The following is a 7,795-nucleotide window of genomic DNA, read 5'->3' as shown; positions in this document are numbered from 1 at the left end:
AGTTTAAAAAAAATAAAAGAAAATGATAGAAATGTCAACAAAATAAAAGAAAATAAGTTTCACATGTGATATGTGGTCTACTTGTTGGGAAAATTTACAAATAAGAATTTCGACTTTATTTGCAAAATCTCTCTGGAATTTGTAAAATGGGCATAACTTTTGCATACGAACTCGGATTAAAAAGTTTTTTATATGAAAAATCATCTACTGGAAAAGTTACATCCGAATTGAACTGGGGGAACTTTGTTCAAGATTTTCAGAATCCCCAAAAACCTAACAGAATAAAAGATACGGGGCTTTTAAGATCTAGAGAGGGGGGAATGGAAAAAAATTCAAACTTACTAGTGGCGCACCATTTTCTAGGTGCGCCACTAGTGAGAGAAAAAAATTGGTTTCGAAATTTTTTTGAATTTTTTTTTCAAAATATGATACGTAATATGACCGGGAAGTTTGAAATATTTTTGAAAATTTCATCATACTCATGAACATGAACAAAGTCCTAGACATCAACAAGGTTTAATAGGATTGATATGATAGATATATCAACAAGTGCCTGTTAAGTGAGGTGATGCTGGGGTTGCATAGAACTGCGAAGTTAAGCGTGCTCGGGCTGGAGTAGTGTGAGGATGGGTGACCTTCCGGAAAGTTTGACCACTTAGTGCGATTTGATTTGAGATTAAGCATATGGACCCGAGATTAAGCCAGTGACCCAAGATTAAGAAAAAAAAAATTGAAAAAAAATTCTGAATTTTTTTTGAAAAAAAAGTGTTACTAATGGCGCACTTCTATGTGGTGCGTCATTACTAAGTCAGATAGTAATGGCGCACTTCTACGCATACTAATGGCGCACCAAATGTGCGCCATTAGTATTTGTTACTAGTGGCGTGATAATAGTGGTACACTTGTAGTGCGCCATTAATGGCCAAAACAGGTGCGCCACTAATTAGCCTTTTCCTAGTAGTGTCCAATGCATTTAGCCATTAATCAAAATCGATATTGATTGACTAATGCACCAACTTGTGCTCTAGGTATAGGCTACATGTCTATCCTTAATTACAGCATGCAATAACCTTCATTTAATCTTCTTCTCTCAATGGTCGCATGCACACATAAGTCTGCTACTTTTGAGCATTAATTATGCCCTGGTCAATGTGTAAATCTCTAAATGTACAGTCTTTCACGGACATAGGGAGTAGATTGAGCACTTGAGCGTGAGCGTGTGTGTTGCATCGTATGATGTGTGTCGCATGGGTGCGTGAGTGTTGCGTGCGTCCATGTGTACGTGTGAGTGTTGCATGTTGCATGCATGCATGCATGCATGAGGCTTACTCCCTCCCATTGACATGTTCATATTTCAAGCTTTCTATGTTCCCTCCATATGGTGATACTCCCTCTGTTCCCAAATACGGAGTAAAAGCCTCCCTCTGTTCCCAAATGCGGAGTATTTGTCTTTCTAGAGGTTTTAACAAGTAACTACGTACCGAGCAAAATGAGTGAAGTGAGCGTAAAGGCATAGGGATACTGTAGATAGGAAGTCTTCGTGATCCATTATTCCCCATCCTGGTCAGAGAGAACTATTCAACTAGTCTTCGCAGTGAAGTGATAATACATGCTGCAGCAGATGGGACACTTAATTAGTAAGCTGAACCAGCATGTTGGTGTTACTAAATCAGCCTTACCCAGTACTGCCATCATGTTTGTCGGTAGAGAACGCTTCCGCAAATACACCTACGCACCTCTCCCCTCCATTAACTGACATATGGGCCCTCATGAGGTAGACCCACATGTCATCGGTGTAACTTTTTACACTCTGAAGGACGGTATATCCTGGTAGTAGTACTAGTAGAACTGAGATTTAATGCACTTTCTTCCCCCTCTTTCACTCTTCTTCCTCCTGTCTTCTTCTTCCTCATGTCTTCCCCATCATCGGCAACACACCATCTTCCCCCGCTCACTGCTCGCCCGCCCACGCCATCTTCCTTGGTAGCTCACGTGTACCATATCCCCCTGCTCACTGCTCGGCCACACGAGGAGAAGCTTCTTCGCTCGCCCGCCCGAATCCACTTCCCCGCTAGCTCACAGGCACCGAAAACCCCAATGGCAGAACCGACTGACACGCAGAGCCGCGATTGGAATTCCCTCCCCAATGTTCTCTTGGAGCAGATCTATAATCGTATGGACCTACTCAGCATCGTCCTTCTGGCCGCATGCTCAGTATCTTTGTACCGTCTACTCCTCTGCAACCGGTCGGCTCTTTTCAAGACACCATGCTTGCTGATGCTCGATCCTCACAGGTGGCCCAGACACCGACTTGACGATCCTACGGAGGTCGCCGTGGTGCCCCTCGACATGCTACCACTACCCGTCCACCTGTCCTTCATGCATAGCCACTACTGGGCGGGCATGAAGGCCAACTGGATCGTCCTCATCCACCAATCTGGTAATCTGTGGTGTCTCGTGGATATCTACACCCAGCGAGAGATCATTCTTCCATCGTTGGATACCACCGCCATCGAGCCTCGCGGCCCGCCGGATACTCCTGCCTACTATGCACAAGATGCGTGAAGCTTTTTGCTCGACCTTTGTTTGCTGAAAGTTGTAATCTGTGAAGTGCCCACACCATCAGAAGACTACATGGATTAAAAGCTCATTGCCTTGTTCAACATGGGATTAGTCTATCTGGAATCCGGTCGCCATACATGGTTATGGCTCATCGTCAATCCTGTTGAGGCAACATTTCTGTCTAATGCAATAGTGCATGATGGCATCGTTTACGCGGTCGACGCACAGATTGGCTGCCTATACTGGTGGAATCTATCGTCGTGTAATTGTTCTATCTCATCTCATATTTACCTTATGAATACGACTGCCTGTTCATTGTTACAAATTTAGAATAGATAGTATGTCTATAACCACATCATTGCTATATGTTTCTCTCATTTCCTAGATTTTTATGACCACACATGTTATTGTTAGAGTTGATATGAGAACAATTGGCATATAATGATTGTTAGAATAGATATTATGAGCATAACCTCATGATTGCTATATGTTACTCTCATTTCCAAGATTTTTATAACAACGCATGTTATTCCTTAGAGTTGATATGAGAACAGTAGTAAGTGCTATGGTAGAATATGGGTAGGCTCTGTCATAGCTGTTTTCCTCTCATTGTTACATGATGTTTGAACCATGACATATTGCTAGAATATGAAAGACATTGGCTTATTTTTTTAACTTGGGGTATGATAATGACCACAACATTGCAATTCTCTGTCTATGATATGTGTGAGTCTTATAATAATCTTAATTCCACACATACTCTGAACATGATTGTTCATTTTTGTCCTTTTGGTCTCCAATTTGAATTGTTGCAGCAGACGCAAATGCACTAGCCTTCATGATTCCAGGACCTGGAATCATACCAGCCGATGGGTGGTGGTTTATCGCTCGTTCAGCTGACGGCGGTCATTTGATGCTCATTCGCACGTACCAAATTGACCAAACCATTACATCAAACCACATGCAGTACAATTCCTGGGGCATTTGTGACATTGATGGCTATGGTTGTGTCATGTTCGAGAAAGATACCAGCTCCGTTGGGCCAGGCGTATTCAGCTGGAGGGGGTTTTATAGCCTCAGCAACCACTCCATGTTCCTCGGGCTCAATTATCCGATCATCCAACCAATCATCGATCATATCACCGGCGATGATTGCCTTGCTATGCAATTTCCATTCTCTAGGGGGACTATGTTTACACATCATGCCATGGGTTTCATGAATCACCATATCTAGAGATTCGTCGACACAGCTTGTTGCCAGATAATCTTAAGTGTGTGAAAGGCATCAGGCTTCCATGCGATGGATGGCTTTTGCAAACCCGACATGCAGCGATGTGGTTCATGCCAACAGCAAATATGCACAACTTGATTCGTACTGATATCTAGACTGAGCCATGTATTCTGCTGCTGTAGATCAACCTGGCAGTCGTGTCGGGTTTGGCCGGGTCAACCTTTACCAGACCCATGCCCGATTACTCTGTCGGGTCTATCTTGCACCCACGACCCTACCCATGGGTATGGATTTAGACCCACGCCCGAACCCATCGAGTGACCCGACCCTATCGGGCACCCATCGGGTCTGACAAAATTAAATAATTTTATTTTTTATAGAAGACATAGACGTTGTATTGTGCATGCAGCGTTCAGTCCTGGCAACATAAACCAGCAGTCTCCATTTTATAGACGGGGCTCCCCCTCCCATGTGCTCGAACAGGCGAGGTGGGACTAAATGTTCAGCTTCTCTTTTATTTGATGGATATGTGTACACTACATAGGCTTCATCTTTTATGGGTTGAATGCATATGTGCAGCGCTCTATGCATGGGCCACTTGCTAAAGGTGAAAATGGGCCATACCAAGCGTGTGAATAACATACAGAATAGGCTTGGTGATGGTTGTGGTCGTAATGATTGTGCCTTGCTCTGTTTTTTGTGACTACTGCCCATGAAAAATATAACAGGAAACAAATAGTTTATTAATTATTGATATTAATCGGGTGACCCATCGGGTAACCCACGGGCACAAACTTAAACCCATACCCTACCCATGACTAATCGGGTTACCCATGGGTAAGACCCATGGGCGAAGTCGACAACCCATACCCTACCCATTCGGGTCGGGTGCCTATGGGTGCACGAACCCATGGGTCAGATTGCCAGGTTGAGCTGTAGCACGACCCTCTTTTGTTGGATATTATGTAATGTTGTTAGTTTGAACCACTCCTCTGGTTTGAAGGATAGATACCTTTCTGGGATATATATATATATATGTGTGTGTGTGTGTGTGTGTGTGTGTGTGTGTGTACATCAATTAGGTTTCAAGTGCGTACTTGTTAGTTAAACCTATGGTTAAAAATGTGACACTAAATACGACTAGTAAGTAGTACAGTAGCACTACTAGTATATGTCGGTCAAATTATTCATCATGTCCACACATTGAATGACGTGACAACATGCTGCGTGTGAGGTGACACAAGAATCCTGACTGCGTATTCGGGTATTCTGGACTTCAGATTTGGAGTACCACTTATCAGTCGAAATCTTTCATCATTCACTTAAAACAGTCGATTGATCATACATTGAGTACCATATAACTGGAATTAACTGATGCAAGTCCAAGAAGGATTGGCCGGTGCTGTCGGCTGGCGTCAAGTTTGATCCCACGGATCAGGAGCTGATCAAGCACCTTAAGGCCAAAGTGAGTGCTGACAGCGCGAGATCTCACCCTCTCATCGATTTGTTCATACCAACCATCGACAGCGAGCACGGCATATGTTACACCCATCCTGAGAAACTTCCAGGTAAGACACCGATCGGCCATCTACTTGCACAAACATATTCCTTTGTTTATAGCTCTATTTTTCTTTTTAGACGCAGACCAAGTGAAGCAATTACAATTTGATAGTTAATAAACAGTGAAACAAGTGACTGCAACATGCCAAAGATGTTATGAAAATGCCAACTACGTACACTAAAACCCGTATTCGACAATACTGCAGGTATCACACTAAGTGGCCTAAGAAGCATTTCTTCCAGTGCAATTCTAGGGCGTTCAAAAGAGGGACGTGGACGCGTCGCAAGATACAGTCAGAGTGTGGCATGCACGCGATGTGGCACAAGACCGGCAATACCTTGTCGGTGATGGTCAACGGCCGGCAGACGGGCAGCAAAAAGGTTCTAGTGCTGCACACCAACAACAACTTCGACCAGCAGAGGACCAACTGGGTGATGCACTAGTACCACCTCGGGGACCTGGAGCAAGAGAAGGAGCGGGAGCTGGTCCTCTGCAAGATTTTCTGTCGGACGAACACTAGGGTCATGAGTAAAAAGATTATGAGTTAGTTTGGTATTGGTACTTGTACTACCTTGTCGTCCGCAAGTTGGTATTGTTGTTAACGATCTTTTGGTATGAACTTGGCATTTGCTTCCAACCATCATGCCGAGGGCCGACGTGGATATAAAGCTGAATCATTTGTTTCGAAACGAATTTTCAGGCACCTAATTTTTATTTGATCGGTAGCATAAGCACCTGTCATTCGAATTCCCAGTTCTCCAAATTTTTCGAAACAAGTGCATGCACTTATTATCACGATGAAAAAAAATATCCCTGCTGCATCCCAGTTATCAGTTTGTACTTGCAGAATTCTCTCGTTTATTGAGCAGGTATATTGTTTTTTTAGGTCGAGCAAGTTTCAACTGGGTTGTAGACTGCCTAGGCTTGGTTTTGTTTTTAACAGGCCCAGCCCATGACGACAACGGGGCACAAAGATCCAGCAGGTATCTACTGGCCTCTGGCCCGCCAGCGTTAGTTATATTTTGTCTTACAACATCTGCGGGCAGTTTTTTTACTGAATCGAACACACAGCCAAGTTCTATTTTTCTCTTGAAACGCATGTCCTACATCTGTTTTCTAATCTCTACCTATAGTTTTACCAGTTCATATACACGTATCATTATATTGTAAATACATAAAATTCCCTTTTCATATTTACATCCTTATTTTTGTTGTTGTTTTCCCTCCAAGCGCTGATTTTTTTACCACTGGTTTCCCTTAAACCAACTCAATTGTCCCACGTCTTATTTGCTTACAAAAACAAAATGATTTTTTTGGCAAATCAATAATTTCTTAAAAAAATGTTTATCATTTCGGGATTACAACAGTTTGGACTCCACCAAAATATGCAAAATAAGGTTGAACTTTTTGACCGTGGTCCTGGGCAGAAAATGGGCTGTAATAAATTACTTAAGAATTAGGAAATGGGCTGCAAAATATTTAAAAAAATAGAAAATGGGCTCTATCTTGTCTACCACAAATTTGGAGGCCGACTTGTGGGCCTACTAAGTTCATGCGAACACAAGGTTTCTCAAAAAAGAAACTTAGTCAACAATCGACTCTACCAGCGTCAGATCGTTAGATGTCAATCTAACGGCAATCGTGCTTCTTCAGTCTCTGATCTTCCTGCTCCAGCCGCCCAAACCAGCGCCGGCGGAACCGCCTGCTCCCGTCTCCCGTGGTCGACTGTGCTGCCGGGAAGGCCTCACGGCCCCACCATACTCGCATCCCAGGCCTTATCTATCCCTCTACTCACCCACACCTCCTGTTATTTTCCGGCGACGGCAGCCGATCCAGTCAACCCTCGTACTCTCCACCGCGTGGGCAGCCACTGTCGTGTCTTCCCCGGCTCCATGTCGTTCCCTTCATAGGCCTTGCCGTTGTCCACCGCCTTGGTGCTCTCAGCACGGCGTTGTCAACGTGGTCAACGAACGACATCCATCGGAAGTGGACTGTACATGGAGAGGCTGACAGCTGGGTCCACGGTCGCACACAAGGAAATGCCTCCTTATTATGCGCAAAATAATGATTCCTCCACCTAACATCTGAGACCCACCGCAAGGGCCTCTGTATTTCATGAAAAAACGTTCCCTCTACTGATAGGTCGGACCCACCAGTTATATCTTTGCACGCAAGGAAGTGCCTCCTTATTGCGCACAAAACAATGAATACCCCCTGCCAGCTGGGACCTGGCATAGTGGGAGGCTGACTTGTGGGCCTACTAAGTTGACGGGGCGGAGGGCTTTGTCAACTTAGTCAATATATGAATGATTCTAGCTCTAGTGACCGTACGATGTCCATCCAACGGCCGTAGTGCTTCTTCAACCTCTGGTCTTCTAGCTCCAGCCGTCCAAACCAGCGTCGGTCGTGCCGCGTGCTCCTACCTCCCGTGGCCGGCTGTG

The sequence above is a fragment of the Triticum dicoccoides genome, chromosome 2B, assembly GCF_002162155.2.
Source record: "Triticum dicoccoides isolate Atlit2015 ecotype Zavitan chromosome 2B, WEW_v2.0, whole genome shotgun sequence".
Taxonomy (NCBI): domain Eukaryota; kingdom Viridiplantae; phylum Streptophyta; class Magnoliopsida; order Poales; family Poaceae; genus Triticum; species Triticum dicoccoides.
This window is presented reverse-complemented; position numbering follows the sequence as displayed.